The sequence below is a fragment of the Myotis brandtii genome, unplaced genomic scaffold, assembly GCF_000412655.1.
Source record: "Myotis brandtii unplaced genomic scaffold, ASM41265v1 scaffold259, whole genome shotgun sequence".
Lineage (NCBI taxonomy): Eukaryota > Metazoa > Chordata > Mammalia > Chiroptera > Vespertilionidae > Myotis > Myotis brandtii.
The window spans coordinates 4507441-4509747 of record NW_005359840.1 but is presented as its reverse complement, the minus strand read 5'-3'; the positions used below and the strand labels follow the sequence as shown (position 1 = coordinate 4509747).

Sequence of the window (2307 nt, the reverse complement as noted above, 5' to 3'; positions counted from 1 at the left end):
ATTCAGGATTGTGTTATACCAGTTAGGGCCTTATACATCTTTTTTTTTTTTTATTGCTTAAAGCATTACAAAGGGTATTACATATGTGTCCTTTTTTTCCCCGCCCTTGACAATACACCGGCTTCCCCTACCCCCCAGTGTCTTATGTCCATTGGTTATGCTCATATGCATGCATACAAAAATTATTTTAATTTAGAAATGGAAAACATCTGGAAGAAAAAAAATGAAAGAACACAAAACACGTAGGCAATTATTTCTTTACTCCACGAGCTTCTCACATCTTCACTGTTCACCAATCCCCAAGATGAAAACCCCTCCTCTAATAGCTCTTCAGCCACCGACAACGACGTTATTAATAGGAATATGGATCAATTTCACAAAAAAGCCAATGAACCCCATCATAGCAAATCCTATTGCTGTCACCATGGCAATCTTCTGGAATTCTTTTCTGTCAGGTTTGGTGCATCTTTAACCAGCTGAACGGAATCCTTCACAAACTGCCAACTTGGTTCAATGAACTGCATTACCTGATCCCAGATGCTGCCGCCGAGGCCTCCCCCGCCTGGGACACCCACACACACACACACACACACACACCTCCTTTCATTGGTCCTTTGCCTGTAGACCTCCTTATACCTCTTAGTGACTGGTATCAAAAACCCCAGTATAAATGTATTATGACACAATGTAATATGCTGGGAGTCATTTTTCCTTTTCATAGGGATAATTTCAGTTACAGAAGTTGTGTTTTTTAAATGTAAAAAATTCAGACAAGTTTTTAAAATTTATTTTTAGAAAGAGAAACATTGATTTGTTGTTCCACTTATTTATGCATTTATGGATTGTGTCCTGTATGTGCCCTGACCGGGGATCAAACTGGCAACCTTGGCATTTCAGGAGGATGATCTAACCAACCAAGCAAGGGCCAAGCAAGTTTTTAAGCCCTATTATCTCTGCAATGATTTAGTATCCAGACAAAATTGGCATCCTTTTAAAAACTTGACTTTTTTTCTTCAGCTCCTTGCCTTTTTCATAAATGGGAAAAGTAACCTGTTGTATGAAGAAGCCACAGACTGAAAGCAAAAAGGAAAGACAGGAAGGAGCGTACATAGTTTCATATCATAACGCCAAGCTAGGAGAGAGAGCAAATCCTTCTCATCACTGGCATCTCTTTGCCAGTGATACTTAAATTTTCCAGTGGAGAGGGTGATAATGCACACCTCGATCTATCTTCCTAATGAATGCCTGTTTAATGAGACTTTAGCTGTCTGCATGTGTTGGTCCAATTCTATTCTTCTGTTTTAAAACATTCGCAGTTTTTGCTTCTCTTCCTTTACAGTCAATTATACACATTTATTATTTTCTAATTAAAAATTTGTTATTGAGGCTTGCTCTCCCTCCCAGGAGCACGTCCATGCCTCCACCACCCCTTTCTTTCCCCAAAGGCATGCATCTCCTAAACTCTAAGGGACCCCACAAGGCTTGCAACTGAAACAGGGATTTTAGGGGTAAAATAGGACAGGTTTAGGAAATTTTAGAAATTTTATTAATTAAAGGGACCATGGAAGAAGCACAGGACTGCAGAGCAGCAGAAGGTATATTTCCATAAAATAGGGGAGCTGAAAAGCTGCAACAGGTATATTTCCATAGAATGAGGAGCTGGGAAAACAACAAAAGGCCTATCTTGACAACATAAAGAGAAGGAAGCCCTTCATCCAGAAGGAGAAGAAGAAAGCCCAAAGGGAAGAGGAAAACAATAAGGAAAGAGAGGGGAGAACCTCTCATGTCCCATGTGGGGTTCAAACTTTGAGCCCAGGAGTTACTATAGTAACCAGTCTAAGGGAATAGTGACCAATCAGAGGGGATATCAAGGCACCAGGATCTGCAGCTTTTATAAGCCATAGGGGAAAGGAACTCAGTGGGACCCTTTCCCTCTCCCTACTTGGGAGCACATTCCGTGGGACTCTGTCCCTCTCCCCACGTGGGAGTCTGTACTTGTTCTTCAATAAATCTCCACCTTTGCTATACCACTTTCTGTCCGTGGATTCATTCTTCGATTCTGGCAGACAAAGAATTTGGGTTCCAATCCAATTATTCTGTTTCACAACCAGGGCAGCAATGAGCAACAGCAGTTTGTCCTAGACCAGGGGTGGGCAACCCCTGGCACACGTGCCAAACATGGCACACCAGTAACTTTTGCTGGCACGCGAAACCCTCTCTTATAACCTTCCATTTACAATTTTTTTCTTAATATCGACTTTTTTATTTTTCAGATAAATTCAGTGTAGGTGCATCTTAGATAAATAA

The 2307-nt window shown here is 41.0% G+C and overlaps 1 pseudogene; it reads right to left on the bottom strand.

Moving 5' to 3' along the window:
• Nucleotides 1–279: 279 nt before the first annotated feature.
• On the bottom strand, nt 280–719 carry LOC102257406 (annotated as a pseudogene).
• Nucleotides 720–2307: the final 1588 nt, after the last annotated feature.